Below are 19472 nucleotides of genomic sequence, written 5' to 3' on the forward strand. Positions count from 1 at the left end.
CGTTCCCCCCACCCCCAGGATATTTCAGAATCGAGTTGGGGAGGAAAAAGCAGCTTTTTATATTAATCAGATGTGTTAAGATACACACACACACACACACATCAGGTGGTTGGCAGTGTTTCTCCGAGAGGATGGAGACCAGGTTATGAGAGCTTCCCATAGAAGGAGGGAAAGGTCTTGATGGGAGCTTTCCCGAGGAAACCTCAGTGAAAGATGAATGGAATTTGCAGTAGGGTTAGAAGATGAAGCCGATAGAGCTAGGAGGTGAGCTAGGATCTCGGCGAGCTAGGGGCTCGAGCTCAGGCCCCAAGGCGCAGAAAGACGCTGGCTTGCCCCGCAAGCCTGGGCAAGCCAAGCTCCTGTTGGGTCTAGCGGGTGGCTGGCAGGCAGCACTCCTAAGTCGCCCTACCACCGGCCGGAGCCCACGTGGCAAGCCCTGGGGACAGTGGGGTGGGGCGGGGCGAGGGCGGGGGCGGGCCCGGCCGTGACGCGCAGGGTATATAGCGGGGCATGCGCGCCACGCGGAGGAAGGACGCCGGCAGGGGGCTGAGGGCGCGCGGGCACGCCGACCTAGCTGCGCTGCCGCTACCACTGCTGCTGCGGGTCGCCCGGGGGACCTGGCTTGTGAGGGTGCGCGGGGCCGGGTGACGTCGGCCCAGCTTCAGGTGAGGGCGGAAGGCCATGCGGGAGGGGCAGCTCCGTGCCCCGGAGATGGGGCATCGCGCGGAGGAGCAGTGCGCCTCCGGGGCTCCGGGTCACTGAGTGGGGGTGGGGGCACGGCTGCTCAGAGAACCCGGAGCCCAGCCGCGGTTTCGGAAGTCGCTCGAGTGGACCCACACGCGGGCCCGGACGCTACATGGAGGCGACACCTGGCCGCGGTGCCACTACGAGGGGTCCTCAGTGGCGAGGGAAGGGAAGGTGCAGCTACGGCCCCTTGGACTGGAGAGCGCGGGATCTGGGCGCAAGAGAGGATGTCGGTAGCCGCACTAAGGCTGAGAGAGGTGTCCTGGAGTCCATGGACTCGAGCATGGAGAAAAGCAGAGAGTAGACGGGCAAATCTGGTGGGCAGCTCTCGGGATGGCTCTGATGGGACAGTAGTATCTAGACTTGGCTTTCCAGGAGCTGAGTGCCCACTTAACCTGGGCCAGACCACCTCGCAGCTGAAGACAAAAGCCCGGTGCCTCCCAGCTGGCCCCGAGCAGGAGCTGAAGAATAGCAAAGGAGGGACTAACTAAACTCTGACCTGGCTCATCCTGTGGGCATGGCTTTTTAGCTGTTTTTGGTTCCTACCGACCGGGTTAGGTGGTCTGGGGCAGGCTGCCCTCTCTTGGTGGGTTAGAGCAATGGGACAAAATACCATCCAAACAGTTATACCGTATGATCCGGAGGTCCAGTTGAGTCACATTTTCCTCGGCTCTGGGTTGTGGCTTCCGTTTGGAGGTTCTAGAGTTGACTAGGGTCTGGGTATCCTGAGCATGTGAGCATGATTTGGTGAGGGGCTGACTCCTCTCCTGGGAACCTAAGATAGAGTGGGGGTAGGAGCAGCTTTGACCTGACCCTTCTTCCTGGAGCCTGCCTGGGCTGGGATTTGCCTGGAGTCATTCTTTTCTAGGAACCCCAGGCTGCTTAGGTCTCCCACTTGCAGCGCAGTGATAACCTGGTGAGTTCTGGCCTAGCTACCTGGCTTCTGTCCCACCTCTGCTCCTAACTTGCCCCATGTCTTGTGAATGGAGTCAGTGCTAAGTGCAGATTAGATCTGTGGTCTCTTATCCACAGCATCTACAATGAATCCTTAACTTTTAAAACAAGAGCCATAAAAACGGAGAGAAACTTGATGAAGCAAGAGAAAGAATGTCGAGACTCATAACTTTAGTAGGTGAAATTTTAAAAACTACACAATCCATTTCCTGTTGGATGCTCAGAGGTGAGTTTTTCATAAACTGTGACAGCCACTATATAGTGGTACGCTTCCTGGTTTGCAGGTATGACTAGAAAGCACCAAACAGAATGACTGGCCCTGTCATTGAGGCAAGAACACTGCATTGAGGTACCAGAGCCCTGTGACTCTCAGTATTTCATCACTTCAGTTTGTAAATACGCAGTTCCTGATCTGTGCTTGGCTCTGCACTTGGCCACTGGAGAGTACAAAAAGGGTATGGGATCTGGCTCTTGGCTCCACTTGTTGGAGGGAGAAAGAACATCCATCCTTACATGAAGAATAAGGTAGCAACATAATAGAGGTCACATTGTTGTGTTTGGTCAAGTTCAGAGAAGATAGCATTCTACTAGAGACGGTACAAGGTGGCAGAAGAATTCTTAGCTTTTGAGCCACATGCGTGTGTGCTTGCTTAGTTGTGTCTGACTCTCTATGATCCCATGGACTATAGCCCAGGTGTCTCCTCTGTCTATGGGATTTTATAGGCAAGAATATTTAAGTGAGTTGCCATTTCCTCCTCCAGAGGATCTTCCTGATACAGAAAGCAAACCCAGGTCTCTTGCTTCGCCTGCATTGGCAGGCGGGCTCTTTACCACTGAGCCACCTGGGGAGCCCTTTGAGCCACATGAAAGTGAAAGAAAGTGAAGTCGCTCAGTCCTGTCCGACTCTTTGTGATCCCATGGACTGTAGTCTACCAGGCTTCTCTGTCCGTGGGATTTTTCCAGGCAAGAGTACTGGAGTGGGTTGCCATTTCCTTCTCCAGGGGATCTTCCTGACCCAGGGATGGAACCGAGATCTCCTGCATTGCAGGCAGACGCTTTACCCTCTGAGCCACCAGGGAAGCTCATAAATCTGTTCAAATCCTGCCCCATCACTCTCCAGCAGGAGACATTGCTTCTGCAGACCTGTCCTAACCGCTGTGTAGCACGTCGTGGTTGTACTTGAAGCGTAGTAGAGGTTTGTTATCATCTGAATCAACATTATCATCTTCTCTGGGGTAAAGTGGATGATTTAGGAGTCCTAGGAGCTGATAGGTAGCTAGGGTTGTAGGAATAGTGTGAGTCCAGGCTTCACGTTGATTCATCTAGGGAACGTGGAGGCAACCTCCGTGCCTTTCTGGGTAGGCTCCTTTTCTGTGGCGTGCCAGGCATTGGCATATTCACAGTTCCACAGAGCCTTTTTCCCCCCACCTTTAGTTTTGCAAGCTATGCTGATTCTTTCAGGTAACGGAAGTACTGTTTCTCCGGACCGGTAATAGGTGGAAAAGACTAGTGACGTGTGTGCATCTGCACGCATGCGCGCATGTTTGCGCATGCGCACGCACTAGATCAGTCATTGGACTGGATTGTTTTAGAACTGTTCCACCTACTTCCTGTTTTCCTTACCTGTTTACACCTCAGTTCCAGGAGCAACCCTCAATCCGGGTCCAGTATTTACAGGATGTTGAGATCTAAGAGTTAGTGCCGTGAATAGATGTATATTTCTGGAAATTGGGACCTCCGAAATAATCCAGCCTTTTCGCGCTTGATGCCTGAAGAAAGTAACGCTTAGGCGTTTTTGCAGAACCGCCGATGGTGATATGATATTGAACTGGAGGGACTTTGGAAATCTTCGAGTCTAGACCCTTTGTTTTACAGCTAAAGAAACTGGATCTAGAGGTTAACTGGTGTTTCCAAGTTACATTTCTTGCTACTGGCCAAGAGGCTCGATAGGGCCAGCGTGCATGCGTTCTCATTCGCTAAGTTGCATCCGACTCTTTGTGACCCCGTGGACTGTAGCCCGCTGGAAAAAGAGGTGCAACTTTTATTCGTAAGTATGATGATAAAACTGCTGGAAATCTCAGACATTTCCTTGAAAACATGAAGAAAAAGGAGCCAGTTTTCCCTGTGCTTATTTGGGGGACGGGAATTCTCAGCTTGTGTGGATAGAAATTTATTCTGGAGAACTCTTCTCCCTTCTCCTTTTTCCAGACTCCCTGCCGACACAGGAGGATTGGGAGTGAGTGAGGAAGGGTCATGCTGCTAGGGCCCTAGGCTGGACTCTCTGGATACAATGGAACTTCTCTGAACTCTGAGGCTGGCGGGCTGGCAGACTGCCCGCCAGATAAGGAGTCCAGAGTCTACACCAGCCAGGGGCCTCATGCGTTGTCCGGGCAAGCAGGACAGCCTCACCACAAGGTCTCCGAGGCTCAGCTGTCTTCACCCTTACTGTGGCTATCGAGGCTCCCAGAGGGGACTCCTTATTGGCCCTGGGTAAGAAGAAGCAGAGACCCTTGTGAACCCTCCCACAGGCGAGAGGGAAGGTGGCCACAGAATCACCCTGAGAGAGCTGTTGGCATGTCCGTCCATGGGAAACCAACTTACCTGCCTCTGATCTGACTGCATTATCAGGCCTCCTAACCTTTCTCCAACCTCAGGCCTGGGACAGTTCTGGGCTCTGGTGGAATGAGAATGTGACTGTCCTGAATTTATTACCATTGGGTCCCTAGAGGCTCTTAGCAGTGTTAGTAATTAAAATGTCAGCTAAAAGTTGGGGATGTTTTTAAAATCCATGTTTTAAACAGTTCATTTTTTCTTAAAAGCATGTTCATGCATTTTTTTCTTCCCATTTTATTGAGATATAACTAACAACACTGTATAAGTTTAAGTTGTACAGCATAATGATTTGATTTATATAGTTATGAAATGAGTACCACAATAAATTTAATGAACATACATCATCCCAGAGGTAAAAGATAAAAGAAATAGGAAAAAAATTTTTTTTCTTGTGATAAGAAGTCTTAGGATTTAACTTTCTTCACAACTTTCACATATGAAAGTTTAGTGGTGGTTTAGTTGCTCAGTTGTGTCCATCCTTTATGATCCCATGGACGATAGCCTACCACACTCCGCTATCCTTGGGATTTTTCAGGCAAGAATACTGGAGTGGGTTGCCATTTCCTTCTCCAAGGGATCTTCCCGACCCAGGGGTGGAACCTACATCTCCTGCATTGCAAGCGGATTCTTTACTGCTGAGCTACCAGGGAACCCCCAAATATGACCTGTAGCAGTGTTAATTATATTTAGCATGTTACACATTACTTCCCTAGTACTTATTTATCTTATAACTGGAAGTTTCTACCTTTTGACTGCCTTGATCCAATTCCCCCTCTCTACAGCCTCTGTGTGCATATATATTTCTATTTGCCAAAACTTTGATTTAGGGCTGAGGCTTTGCCTTTGGATCTAGGTCTGCTAATTACACTTGCAAATTGTATATAAAAGTCACATCTGCATGTATGACCTGTGATTTCTGGTTTCTTTTATTACAATTGGTTTTGTTTTTTTTTTTTTACCGTATGTGAATTATGTCTCAATAAAATGGAAGAAAAAAATTTTAACAGGAAAAAATTTTTTCTATGCTATATAATCCATAGTTTAAGGATTAGAAAGATGAAAAAGGTTTAAAAAGCAACTACACATACATTAACTGCACCCCCATAAACTCCCACCCAGTACAGTAAAAAGTCTCACCTCTGCCCACCCCATCCCAGTTTTAGAAATGCTCTAAGTTAGCATTTTAGGCATTGTTTAGCACTTTGCTTTTTTCACCTAGCAACTATTCTGGATCTTTCCCTGTCAGCCCAGGAAACACTTTTACTATAGCTGCATATTATTCCAGGATAGGGAAGCATGATAGTTTTTAAACCAGCATGTGTTGCTTCCCTTTCTCCCCTAGTTTGGGTTGTTTCCAATATTTTGTCATTATGTACAGTGCTACGGGGAATAACTTTACTAAATGGCATTTCCTATGTATATGACTACAAAAGAAATTCACAGAAGTGAGATTGCTGGGTGACAGGATATATACATCTGTTAATTAGTCTCCATTAAGAAATAATGATAGATCAAGAATCTAAGACATTTGCAAATCAGTCCATGTGCAGCATCCTACTTTTTTAATGCACACACTTAATTTACAGAGGACGAGATGGTTGGATGGCATCACCAACTCAATGGACATGAGTTTGAGTAAACTCTGGGAGTTGGTGGTGGACAGAGAGGCCTAGTGTGCTGCAGTCCATGGGGTCACAAAGAGTCGGACACAACTGAGTGACTGAACTGAACTGAACTGAATTTAATCTTTTTCTCCCCCATTTGTAACACATTTTTCAAGATGAGCAGTTCTCAAACTTTTTGATCCTAGGATTCCTTAATTTAGTCTTCCACTTATTGGCTAAACCTGCTATTTACCATGTTAAAAATTAAATATAAAGAGTTGTTTATTCATTTAAAATAATAGAAATAAGATAATTACATGGTAACATGAAATGCATGTTTTTATGGAAAATAACTTCCAAAAAGTCGAAAAAGTGGCATTATTTTTACATTTTTGCATATCTTCAGGACTTCAAAATAATGATTTATTAGATATAACAGATTATAGTACGTATAGAATAATTTTGCTGATAAATACTCAGTGGAAGTCTGAGAACAAACTGAGTTAATCTCTGAAAACACATATATTTATACCCTAAACTTCTACCTCGGAAATTTCAGAAAACTACACAGGCACATATTCATCATACTTCACATAGCCGCTGAAAAATGAGAGTGAAAAAGCTTTTAACATCTTAATTTTCTAATAAAACTAATTTTCACCTCTCCAGCCTCCTCACACAGTCTCAGTGTATCCAGGTGTCATCTAAGACCACAGTTTTGGGAATTGCCATTCTAGAGCACTTAGTTTCATTTTTGTAGAAATCAAAAGTTTTCCTCTCTGCATTTATGTTTCAGTTATGTTTAAAACCAAACAGAACTGGCATAAAGAAGTTTGAAAAGAGGCACAGCAGACTCTCAACAAAGGAATCCTGGACAGTGACAACAGAGAGGGCCTCTTTGCTGCAGGGATGGGCCCAGCCAGCAGAGCTCAGCTAAGAGAGTGCCCACTCCATGAAGACAGGCAAAACACTGTTTCTGTTCCAAGGAGGCTTGTAAAATATGTGTTGAGATGAGCTGAGTACATGTTGGCAGCTTCACATGCTATTTGTGGCATTCTTTAAGCTCCATTGAGTGGAACAGCCAGGAGACACTGAAAGAGGCCAGTCGAAGGTGAGGCGACTGGGGGGCGAGAATGATCTGGGAAGGCTTCCTAGAGGTGGAATTGAGCCAGCGGGTTCCTGCCAGGGGAGCTGTGTGAATAATGATGTGTGTGTGCTTAGTTGCTCAGTCGTGTCCCCAACTTTGCGACCCCATAGACTGTAGCCCTCCAGGCTCCTCTGCCCATGGGATTTTTCAGGCAAGAATACTGGAGTGGGTTACCATTTCCTTCTCCAGGGGATCTTCCTGACCCAGGGATCGAACCCACATCTTCTGCATTGCAGACAGACTTCTTTTACTTCCCCATCAAGGAAGACCATGAATAGTGGCACTAAGATGTATGTTCCTGGATCACTAGGGTTCTGGGGTATAAGGTACCAATAGTCTCTGGTAGGTATTAGCTGTTTATCAAAGACTTGCTGGTCTTTTCAGCCTTGTCTTGGGGTCAGTGTGCTCTTTTCCAGAAAAACACCACTGGCCCCAAATCAACGTCCTTTGCACCAGTCCACTTACTCCAGCCAACCTTGTGTCCTTGATTATCAAGAGTAATGCATACTTCCTGAAAAGTATAAAGAAGTATGGGAGAAAAAGTGTAATCCTGAGGCTGTGAGGCAACCTCTGTTATTCTGCTCAGTTATTTCCTTTTATTGTAAACTTTTAATTTTCAACTTACTTTAGACTTAAAAGTCACAAAGAATATAGCAGAGTTCCTTTATATCCCCTCACCCTGTGGTATAATCATCAAGAACGGGAAATGAACATTGGCACAAAACTTTAAACTGCAGGCCTCATTTAAATTTCACCACTGTTTCTGCTGATATCTTTTTTCTGTCCCAGGATCCAGTCTGCCATCCCACGTTGCATTCAGTTGTCGTTTCTCTGCTCCAATTTGTAACCATCCCGTATCTTTCTCCCTTAGGATAAGGTCACGAATTTTTAGCAAGAATATCAACAAAAATGATGTTGCATCCTTTTAAGAGCATCATATCAAGGCATTTGTGGTGTTAATGGTGATGTTTTCCTGGATCACTTGGTTACTTGGTGTCTGCTGGACCTCCACATTGGAAAAGTTATTCTCTCATGTTGACTCCTTCTCATGGTTCAAACCCCTTTGGCCAGGAGGAGCCTATCCCATTTAAGAGCTCACCTGATTAGTTCTGACTCATACAAGATCAATTTCCCTGTCTTAAGGTCAACTGATTTGGTCAGCTGACACCAACAAAATCCCTTTGGCAGATAATGTTACCTAATAACAGGAGTGATATCTCATATTTTCAGCTCCTGCCCACATACAAAGGAGAAGGTCGTTGAGGCCTATCTTGGAATTCTGCCAACTCTAGCAGGATAGTTTCAGATAAAAGATTGTTGTTGTTTGTGACCCCGTGGACTGTAGCCCGCCAGGATCCTCTGTCCATGGGATTTCTCAGGCAAGAGATCCTGGAGTAGGTTGCCATTTCCTTCTCCAGGGGATCTTCGTGACCCAGGGATTCAACCTGGGTCTCCTACATTGACAGGTGAATTCTTTACCACTGAGCCACCAGGGAAGCCCCAGATAAAAGATATTAAGCCTTAATTCCAGCATCTAAATATTAGTTTCCTGTGACCGTCCTAACAAATGACCACAAACTCTGTGGCTTAAAAGAACAGAAATTTGCTCTCAGTTCTGGAGGCCAGAAGGTTGAAATCAAGGGGTCAGCAGGTCCACATTGCCTCCAAAGGCTCTTGGGGTACATGCTTCCTTGGGTCTTCCACCTTCTGGTGCCTCCAGTTGTTCCTTGGCTTGTAGCAGCATCACTGTCCTCTCTGCCTCCATCTCCACATGGTCTTCTTTTCTGTTGTCTGTGACGAAATCTCCCTGTCCTTTATCTTGTAAACATACTAATCATTGGATTTAGGGACTACTGAAAGTCCATGGTGACTTCATCTCTAGATCCTTAAATCATTATTTCTGCAAAGACTGTATTTCTCAATAAGGTCACATTCTGAGGTTTTGGGGTAGACATGGATTTGGGGATCAAGACCATTCCCAGGAAAAAGAAATGCAAAAAGCAAAATGGCTGTCTGAGGAAGCCTTACAAATAGCTGTGAAAAGAAGAGAAGCGAAAAGGAGAAAAGGAAAGATATACCCATTTGAGTGCAGAGTTCCAGAGAATAGCAAGGAGAGATAAGAAAGCCTTTCTCAGTGATCAATGCAAAGAAATAGGGGAAACCAATAGAATGGGAAAGACTAGAGATCTCAATAAAGGACAGAAATGGTATGGACCTGACAGAAGCAGAAGATATTAAGAAGAGGTGTCAAGAATACACAGAAGAGCTGTCCAAAAAAGATCTTCACGACCCAGTTAATTACGATGGTGTGATCACTCACCTAGAGCCAGACATCCTAGAATGTGAAGTCAAGTGGGCCTTAGGAAGCATCACTACAAACAAAGCTAGTAGAAGTGATGGAATTCCAGTTGAGCTGTTTCAAATCCTGAAAGATGATGCTGTAAAAGTGCTGCACTCAATATGCCAGCAAATTTGGAAAACTCAGCAGTGGCCACAGGACTGGAAAAGATCAGTTTTTATTCCAATCCCAAAGAAAGGCAATGCCAAAGAATGCTCAAACTACCTCACAATTGCACTCATCTCACACGCTAGTAAAGTAATGCTCAAAATTCTCCAAGCCAGGCTTCAACAGTATGTGAACCGTGAACTTCCTGATGTTCAAGCTGGTTTTTGAAAAGGCAGAGGAACCAGAGATCAAATTGCCAACATCCAATGGATCATGGAAAAAGCAAGAGAATTCCAGAAAAACATCTATTTCTGCTTTATTGACTATGCCAAAGTGTGCCTTTGACTGTGTGGATCACAATAAACTGTGGAAAATTCTGAAAGAGATGGGAATACCAGACCACCTGACTTGCCTCTTGAGAAATCTGTATACAGGTCAGGAAGCAACAATTAGAACTGAACATGGAACAACTGACTGGTTCCAAATAGGAAAAGAAGTACATCAAGGCTGTATACTGTCACCCTGCTTATTCAGCTTATATGCAGAGCACATCATGAGAAACGCTGGGCTGGATGAAGCACAAGCTGGAGTCAAGATTGCCAGGAGAAATATCAGTAACCTCAGATATGCAGATATGCAGATATGCCACCCTTAAGGCAGAAAGTGAAGAACTAAAGAGCCTCAAGAGGAGAGTGGAAAAGTTGGCTTAAAGCTCAACATTCAGAAAACAAAGATCATGGCATCTGGTCCTATCACTTCATGGCAAATAGATGGGGAAACAATGGAAACAGTGTCAGACTTTCTTTTTGGGGCTCCAAAATCACTGCAGATGGTGATTGCAGCCATGAAATTAAAAGATGCTTACTCCTTGGAAGGAAAGTTATGACCAACCTAGACAGCATATTCAAAAGCAGAGACATTACTCTGTCAACAAAGGTCCATCTAGTCAAGGCTATGGTTTTTCCAGTAATCATGTATGGATGTGAGAGTTGGACTATAAAGAAAGCTGAGCACCGAAGAATTGATGCTTTTGAACTGTGGTGTTGGAGAAGACTCTTGAGAGTCCCTTGGACAACAAGGAGATCCAATCAGTCCATCCTAAAGGAGATCAGTCCTGGGTGTTCATTAGAAGGTCTGGTGTTGAAGCTGAAACTCCAATACTTTGGGCACCTGATGCAAAGAGCTGACTCATTTGAAAGACCCTGATGCTGGGAGAGATTGAGGGCAGGAGGAGAAGGGGACAACAGATAAGATGGTTGGATGGCATCACCGACTCAATGGACATGAATTTGGGTAGGCTCTGGGAGTTGGTATTAGACAGGAAGGCCTGGCGTGCTGCAGCTCATGGGATCACAAAGAGTCGGACATGACTGAGCGACTGAACTGAACTGAATTCAACCCATTGGGCGTCCCCAGTGGCTCAGCAGTAAAGAATCCGCCTGTAATGCTGGAGTTGCAGGAGGCAGCAGGTTTGAGCCCTGGGTTTGGAAAATCCTCTGGAGAAGGGCACAGCAACCCAATCCAGTATTCTTGCCTGGAGAATCCCATGGATAGAGGAGTCTGGCGAGCTACAGTCCACTGGGTCGCAAAGAGTCGGATAGGACTGAAGTGACTTAGCACCCAAGCATGCACAGTCTACCCACTGTACTCAGGATGGGGGGAACTGTCCTTTGTAAACTCTGGTTCACAGAGCTTCAAAAAAAAAGTTGGATTTGTTTTTAAAGACAGAAGGCAGGCTTGGCTGTTGGGGAGACCAGGGCCTAGCCTCAGGTCTCCCGCTCCCCTCACATTGCTACACGTCTGAGAACCAGGTGGGTATCAGTTACTGAGGACTCTGGCCTACATTCTACATTCTAGACTCTTTGTAATGCCAACAACTTGTCTCTGTGCAAGGAGTTCTCACTGAGAGTTAGTTTCCCTGTAGGAAGGGCAGGGCAGAAACGGTGGTATCTGTTGGCCAGAGAGGGTGAACTGACTTCAAAGAGTTTTGATAAACCACAGGATATTATAGTCTGTCTGTCTAGTCCAGCAGTCCTGACTAGACCAGAATGTCAGACCAGTACCCCAGACAAGAGGCAGGCTGATCGATCAGAGCTGTGTGTACAGTTACCTGGGTCTCACCCAGGAAACTCAGATTCAGAAGAACCATGGTGAGACTGCTCATGGGGGCACCCACGTTAGGGGACCAGGCACACAGGAAGTTCTGCTCATGCAGATTAGGACTGGAGTCCACTGCCAGACTCTTAAGTGAAGGTCTTTAAAAAAGGGGAGAGAGCTGCCTTCCAGTGGGTCATCATTAAGCCTTTCCCATTTCCTAATTGAACTTGAAAGTGAACTTTCTTCTTCTTTTTTTTTTTTGGCTGCATCCGAGTTTCCCATCTAAGATTGAACCTAGGCCATGGCAGTGACAGTGTGGAACCCTAATCACTAGGCCACCAGAGAACCCTCTGAACCTTCTTCTTAAAGTAATTCAGGTTCATTGTAGGAAATACAGAGTAAAAAAGATAACAGAAGTCACCATTAAACTCACCACCAAGAACTAGCAATTTGTTAAATATTTTTCATCTTTTTTTGCGAATGCATACTTTGTAAGGAAAACAGGTTCTGCTATACAGAGAGTTTTGTAGCCTCTTTTTTTCTTTTCACTTAGCATATGATGTCTTTCCATGTCATTATTTTCCTGAATATTAACATTTATTGAGCCATTACTGTATATCTAGCATTGTATTTATACTTAGTATCTTACTCAGTTTTCTCATTTGCTCCAAGGGAGACTGTTAATAGCTTTGTTTTCCTGTAGGAAGTCTCCTTGATGTTGTGACTTGACGAAATGCCTTGAAGCTAGTAAATGTGTGTTTCAGGATCTACACTGAGGTCTGTTGCACTTGGAGCCCAAGCTCTAAATCTCTGTAGTTGAACTATATATTTTGTTATGTGGATTAGGAACTTCCCTGGTGACCCAGACGGTAAAGCGCCTGCCTACAGTGCAGGAGACCTGGGTTCGAACCCTGGGTCAGGAAGATCCTCTGGAGAAGGAAATGGCAACCCACTCCAGTACTCTTGCCTGGAAAATCCCATGGACAGAGGAGCATAGTAGTCCATGGGGTCGCAAAGAATTGGACACGACTGAGCGACTTCACTTCTTCACTTTACTTTAGCAATCCCCTTCTTTTTTCCCCTTAATTTGACTGTACTGTGCAGCTTGTGGGATCATAGTTCCCCTACCAGGGATTGAACCTGAGCTCTTGGCAGCGTAAGTTTGGAGTCCTAACCACTGGACCACCAGGGAATTCCCAGCAATTCCCTTCTTTTGTATGCTTAGATTGCTTGCAGTTTTTTACTATTATGAGCCTTGCATTAGAGCAAGCTCCAAGAGGGTAGGGATTTTTGTCTTTTTGGTCATTGTTGTATTCCCTGTGCCCACAACAGTTGGTACTTGATAGACACTTGTTGTTGAATGCGTACTTCCATTCCTCAGTTTTAAAATGCCTTTTTGTTCTGTTCTCATGTTTCTGAACTAGGGAGGAGTCTCAGTGATGTGTGCATTTAATGTAGTATCTTTTTCAACTCTGAAAACCTGCCATTGCTACTTATAATTGGAGAAGTACTGCAGAATCTATCCTAGTAAGGTTATTGAGAAGATTAAATGAGCTGATGAAAACAAATTGCTTAGCACAGTGCCTGGCAACAATAAATCCTAGCAATTCCTATTATTATAAAATTAGGGAAGAAAGGATTGTGGATGAGTTACAGGAGTGTTCAGATGCAAATACCAGAGTCCAACAAGGCTAGTTTAGGCAACAGCATGTAAAGCCTCTGGCGATTAGGAGGAGGCTGGGTTCCTGCTCAGTGGTGCCTGCAGGAACCCAGGCTCTCTTCAGTGGATCTTTCTGCTCTGCCATCCTTGGCAAGTAGGACTTCTTCTCGTGATTTTTGAACCTATATTTCTGAACAGGAAAGAGGAAGGGAAAGAGAAGGCACCCTAGCCATGCTGTTAGATTTCACTGGCAGAGCGGTCCCCTGTGGATTTTCTTTACACAAAGGATGTCGTTGACTTCACCCCTGTTTCTTATCTTTTATAGACTTTACTGTTGAGGTTTACAGGGAAAATAGACTGTTCATTAAAAAACAACTGGGGTAATTAGCTAACTCCTTTTTTTGTTGTTGTTTAAGTGAGTTTCTCTTTCTCACACTATGTCAAATTAAATTCTAAATAAATTAGAGATGTAAATTTTTTTAATGCCAGAAAAAAGCAGGTATATATTTCTATAATTTCAGGGTGACAAAAGGTTTTCCAAGCATGCTACTAAAAGCAGAAACCTTATAAGAAAAGTGGGATATATTTGATTAGTCACTAAGTCATGTCCTAGTCTTGTGACCCCATGTTCTGTGACTCCCAAAATTTATGTTTTGCTCTTTCAATGGTGGGATGAGGAGGCAGACCAGAACCCAAACCCTCTGTTTTATTCTCATTTTTACTGAACGCCTGAAAAGTTGGTTTGTGTGGGAGCAAGTGAGGTGGGCATGTGTGCCCTGCTAGTCAGGGGAAACCATGTAAGTCCCAGGGAGCAAGCTGTACTGCTGGCTGCTGCTGCTGCTAAGTCGCTTCAGTTGTGTCCGACTCTGTGCGACCCCATAGATGGCAGCCCATCAGGCTCTCCCGTCCCTGGGATTCTCCAGGCAAAAATACTGGAGTGGGTTGCCATTTCCTTCTCCAATGCATGAAAGTGAAAAGTGAAAGTGAAGTCGCTCAGTCGTGTCCGACTCTTTGCGACCCCATGGACTGCAGTCTACCAGGCTCCTCCATCCATGGGATTTTCCAGGCAAGAGTACTGGAGTGGGGTGCCATTGCCTTCTCCGGTATTGCCGACTACTCTCTTCCTTTCCTGGAAACTAGAGGGCTCCTGGCCAGCCCTGGGGACTTGCTCTTCTCAAAGCACAGAGTATGAGAGGCTTGGGGTGAGGTGGAGCTGTGCTGGCCGGCAGGGGAGCTGGCCCAGTTTTCCCTGGTGGAAGGCCCTGGATTCCCTCCCCACCTCTCCCCCTGCTCCGAGAAGACACACCAGTGACACTGATGAGCGTATGTAGATTTCAACGCTGACCATTTCCTATCTGAGAGGCTGGGCAAGTCCTCAGGATACCAGGCCGCTGGGGAGTTTCCAGGGGGTAGCAAACCACAACTGTTTTCTCATCACCGTTCCCAGCAAAGCACAAAATGTACAAAGTCACCCACTCCCCCAGACTCGGGCCACTAGCCAGAGTGCCCTCAGGGGCAGTCTGACCAGCTCTCAGAGCAGATTCTGTCCCGGTTCCTGTTGCTCCCGCCTCAGCTGCCTCCTGACATCCAGGGGTGCCTCCCACAGCAGAGGCCTTGACCGTGGGTAAACCATGGTGTGCATGGCTCTGCTGGCCAAATTGCGCCTCTGACCTTGGCTGCTCACACCACTCCCTCTTCTTGGCGGCGGTGGCCACAAGCCCCTCCCCCTGCATTTCAGGATGTGTGCAGCTGGCACAAAAAGAGAGGTTGTGAGCAACGGGACCAGACTCGCGTTTCCATGACCAGCTGAGAAATTCTAGAAACCGCCTGTACTTGGGGTTTCCTTTCCTTTTCTCTGTCTGCCATGGAGAGAAGTTAACATGGTATTCTTGGCCACGTGATCAGATGGTGGCCTGTCCTTGGCACGTTTGCTGCTGGGGTGGGGAAGGAAGGCTGCCTGTCTGCGCCTCTCCCCCCACCTTCCTTTTGGATCCTCCATTCCACCTAATATTCTACTTTCTTTCTTTCTTTCTTTTTTTTTTTTTTTTTGACTTTACTTTTTTTTATATTCCAATTCCAGATAGACTTCTCTGGCTCTCTGGGGGTGTCTTCAGCTCTATTGATGCTGCAGAAGGGGGTGTCGCTTCCCCTCAAATTGCTAATAGTAGTTTAACTGGGGGTTGAGGCCAAAGAACAAAAAGGTTCTAAGCTTGAGGACACTGCAACAAGGAGGGGCACGGGAAATTAACACATCATTCAGCAGATATTCTTTGGGCTGGAGACTCAGACATAGAGAATAGACTTGTGGCCATGGAGGAAAGGAGAGGGAGGGACAAATCGAAAGAGTAATAACACTGAAACATGGACGTTGCCATATGTAAAACCGACAGCCAAAGGGAATTTGCTGTGTTACACAGGGAGCTCAACCTGGTGCTCTGTGACAACGTAGAGGGGCGGGATGGAGAGAGAGATGGGACAGAGGTTCAAGAGAGGGGGGACATTCACATACCGATGGCTGATTCAAGTTGATGTATGGCAGAAGCTAGCACAATATTGTAAAGCAATTATCCTCCACTCAGAAATTTAAAAAAAATAAAAAGTTATTAAAAAAAAGTTATTCTCTGGGGGTTGTCTGGGTGCCAGGCACTGGCCTCTCTGGGTTCGGGGAAGAAAATAGGCCGAGTCTGTCTCCACTGTTGTGGAGTTTACAGTCAGTAGGAGGAGACAGATAATAAACATGTAAACAAAACGAAAGAAAGAAAACTCTGTTAGATAGTGATATATGGTAAATAAAACAGGGTATTGGGACTTTGAATGCCTTGGGAGCAGGCTTTTTTTTTTTTTTTTTTAAACCGGGTGGCCCTGCATTTTGAGTAAGTGATGTCTGAGCTGAGACTTGATATGAAAATCTGGGGGGGGCGGCATTCTTGGCAGAGGGAATAGCAGGTGCAAAGGCCCTGGGGTAAGAATGCTTCTGACGTGCTAAAGGGAGCTGCACACTGTCGGACGTGGGTGTGTTACGTGCGTGTACGTTATACTCTAAAAAGAGAGAAGGGACTTGGACAGTTTGCGGGTAAGTGCCCAGAGGAAGCTGAAATCTGCTTAAGAGATTTGATTTTATTTTAGTATTTTTATTCCACCAGCATTCCGGCATTTCTTTCACTCAGATTCCCTGTCTTTAGATTCAGGCAGTCCTTCCAGATCATCTAGAGAAGTCCTGAAGAATGAATTGTCCTTCAGCAGGTGGCATTCAAAAAGCAGTTATTGCAAGCTTGGGATATACACTTGGCATTACTGTCACTGTAGTTGATTCACATTGTATACTATTCTGTTGTGAGAGTCGGTTAGTTTATTTATCCACTCTCCTGCTGATGGGCTTTTGGGTTGCTTCCAAAGTTTTTGTTATTGTGAATAGTGCTACCACAAGACTTCTCATATCTGTGTTTTATTTATTTTTTTCCCCTCTCTGTTTGGGTTTGAAAGTCACCCAAACTAGAGGATGTCTGTAGTAGTAATGTTAGTCAATTAGGTGTGTCCAACTCTTTGCAACCCTGTGGACTGCAGCCCGCCAGGCTACTCTGTCCATGGGATTTTCCAGGCAAGAATACTAGAATGGGTTGCCATTCCCTTCTCCAGAGGGTCTTCCCGACATAGGGATCAAACCTAGGTCTCTCTCATTGCAGATAGATTTTTAATCATCTAAGCAAACTAAAGTCAGAAACCCTTTCCAGGTGGCATTCCGATTGTCCCCCTGGGGTTGGAGTTGGCAGTAGAGGATAAGCCTTTAAGTCTGGTTAGAATGTTGATCCCTTTTTAATAGGCAAGCAGTTGGTAGGGGGTGGGGGAGGGCAAGTGGAAATTCATTGTGACGTTAGGGAAATCACTTACGGTACTGGGTTGTCCAGAGACTGCCACCTGAGAAGGGGGAGCTTGTCCATGTGGGTCTTCTCTTGGCCCTAATCCATATCTGAGGATGATAGCCAGAGATGTGGTTGCTTTTGTTCTGGAATCCATCTGAGTATACTCTTTGACAATCTCTCTTGAGCTCTGGTTGGGCAGAGACAGGGAATCAGGAGGGCAAAGTATGGGAATCCTTATGCTATCCTTCTCACCTTTGAGAAGATGGAGCTTTGAGATGACACTTGTCCTTTCTTGCTCTTGACCCCCTGGACCTAAATGCTGCATCTTCAGTGCAGTGTATCACCCTGTACTCTCTAGAGAAGTGAGGTGATGTCTGTGTACATATGCATTTGTATTTACATCTTCGTGCAGCAGATCCTCCCAGCCTCCTAGGATTTTTATGAAACAGCTGAGGAAACTAACTGTAAGTGTTTGGAGTGTCATTCTGAGACAGTTACAGCTTTGAGACAGAGAGGTTGGAATCAGAGGCGGGCAGGGTGGGGCTTGTGCTGGGAAGAATTTGGAATGGTCCAGAGATGGTGCTTTTTCCTACAGTTCATCCTTTTTTTATTTTTGGCTATGCTGGATCTTCTTTGTTGCTCCGGCTTTTCTCTAGGTGCAGCAAGTGCGGGCGACTCTTTAGTTGCAATGTGTGGACTTCTTATTGCCGTGGCTTCTCTTGTTGCAGAGCACAGGCTCTAGAGTGCTCAGGCTTTAGTAGTTGTGTAGGGGCTTAGTTGCCCTGCAGCATGTGGGATTTTCCTGGACCAGGGATTGAACCTGGGTCTCCTGCCTTGGCAGGCAGATTCTTTACCACTGGGCCACTGTGGAAGCCCTATGCTTTTTTTTTTTTTTAAAAAACAAAACACATCCAAGCCCTTCACACTTGTGGAGAAAGTGCTTGGAACACAGGCGGACTGTGTTCAGCTTTCTGACTGTTGGTAGAATCAGATGTTAATTAGCCTTCCCAGGTCTGGTTCTGTGGGCAGTGTGGGTGCAGGGGTGAAAGGGAACAGGAATAGGTGTTGTGGGTGGAGCCCAGGGTCCCTGCCAGAGAGCAGTGACCTGAGGGTGAGAGATGATGGGAGCCTAGTTGGAGGAAAACCCTTGCTTGCCAGGCAGGGGGACTGAACTTTGCTGTTGGTTAGGGGGAGTGATGAAAGGTAAGTATTTTAGCAGGAGAGTGATATGATCATTGGAGGGGATGGGATGGAGCAGGTGTTAGTGACCAGTGAGACTGGTGCAATGGTTTCTCCTCTGAATCCCAAGAAGAGGGGTCCACACTGGGGAGGCGAAGGAGGAGAGAAGGCCTCTCAGCTCAGTAGTCTCATGGGGATGGCCAGTGTCCTTGGACCAGGGAATGAGCCATGTGGAAGTTTGGGAAGTGGGCGGGAAAGTGGAGGAATATGATTCAGGAATGTCATTACTCAATCTTCCCCCTGTCTCATCACCTTTCTCTCTCTGATTTAGAAATATGGACCTTTCCCCTCTTTTTCCCAATTACCCTCTTTCCCCAGAGAGTAGGGCTCATTTGTGACTCATGCTGGTAAATGTTTACGGTCACTGAGAGATCTCAGACCCAAGATGTAGCCTGTGCCTTTCTGCTGGGGCCCTGGGCATGTGCTCATGACGCCCACTTTGGGGAAGAAAGCTGGCAACCTGATGACCTTCCTCTGAGAGTAGAGATCCTCAGACCTTTACATTGTCGTCCCCTAGAGAGCTTCCTAAAACACAGATTGCTGGGCTCCACCTAGAGTTTCTGATTCAGCAGATTTGGGTGGTGCTAAGAATTTTTTCTTCCAAAAAAAGAAAAAAATTGTCTGAAGGGTAGGGGAGGAGAAAATTTATACTTTCAATAGGTTCCCAAGTGATGGTATTGCCTGCTGGTTGCGGAACCATGCTCTGAGAACTACTTTCCTGGAGAAATTATCACGCCCAGTTCAGCATCTCAGCTGTAGAGACAGTCATAGAGCTTCTGAGGAGGAGCGAGGGGACTTGCCCCTAGCTTAAGGATGCAGGTAGGGGGAGACAGTGGTGTAGCAGGACATGATGTGAAGAGCCAACTCATCAGAAGAGACCCTGATGCTGGAAAATGTTAGTCGCTCAGTTTTGTCTGACTTCTTGCAACCCATGGGTTGTAGCCCGCTAGGCTTCTCTGTCCATAGGGTTCTCCAGTCAAGAACACTGGAGGGGGTTGCCATTTCCTTCTCCAGGGAAATCTCCCCAACCCAAGGTTCAAACCCACATCTCCCACTTTGCAGGCAGATTCTTTACCATCTGAGCCACCAGGGAAGCCCAGGAATGCTG

The 19472-nt window shown here is 46.2% G+C and overlaps 1 protein-coding gene across 2 annotated transcripts in view; it reads left to right on the plus strand.

Moving 5' to 3' along the window:
• Positions 1-514: 514 nt before the first annotated feature.
• SLC39A14 (solute carrier family 39 member 14) overlaps positions 515-19472 on the plus strand; it is a 51523-nt gene continuing 32565 nt past the window's right edge. For both annotated transcript variants that reach the window (XM_061425839.1, XM_061425838.1), the window contains exon 1: positions 515-665. The gene's annotated coding sequence lies outside the window, so the exon portion shown is untranslated. The remainder of the gene's footprint in view (positions 666-19472) is intronic.

This window comes from Bos javanicus, chromosome 8, assembly GCF_032452875.1.
Source record: "Bos javanicus breed banteng chromosome 8, ARS-OSU_banteng_1.0, whole genome shotgun sequence".
NCBI classification, from domain to species: Eukaryota; Metazoa; Chordata; class Mammalia; order Artiodactyla; family Bovidae; genus Bos; species Bos javanicus.